This window comes from Diorhabda sublineata, chromosome 1 (genome assembly GCF_026230105.1).
Source record: "Diorhabda sublineata isolate icDioSubl1.1 chromosome 1, icDioSubl1.1, whole genome shotgun sequence".
NCBI lineage: Eukaryota > Metazoa > Arthropoda > Insecta > Coleoptera > Chrysomelidae > Diorhabda > Diorhabda sublineata.
The window spans coordinates 18,784,162-18,784,480 of record NC_079474.1 but is presented as its reverse complement, the minus strand read 5'-3'; positions in this window follow the sequence as shown (position 1 = coordinate 18,784,480).

Sequence of the window (319 nt, the reverse complement as noted above, 5' to 3'; positions counted from 1 at the left end):
TTATTTATTTTTTTTCCCGAATGATAACAAATTTCCAATAATTCTAAATAGGTCGATCAAGTATCGAATACAGGGCGATTAACAAATAATCATAACTTTTGAATAGGTGTATATTTTTTTTCCAATTTTCTCAAATTATTTCCTTCTTCTTTAACCGGCTCTATGGTCCTTAGAGCACCAGGGCTTTCTCAATAATCAATTGACAATCTATTATGTCCTTAGTATGGTGCCTATAACGTCGAACCCCTAGCTGGATCAGATCCGCCTCAAAATCCTCCAACCAGCGAAGCCGCTGTCTTCGTCGTAGTCGTCGTCGTCC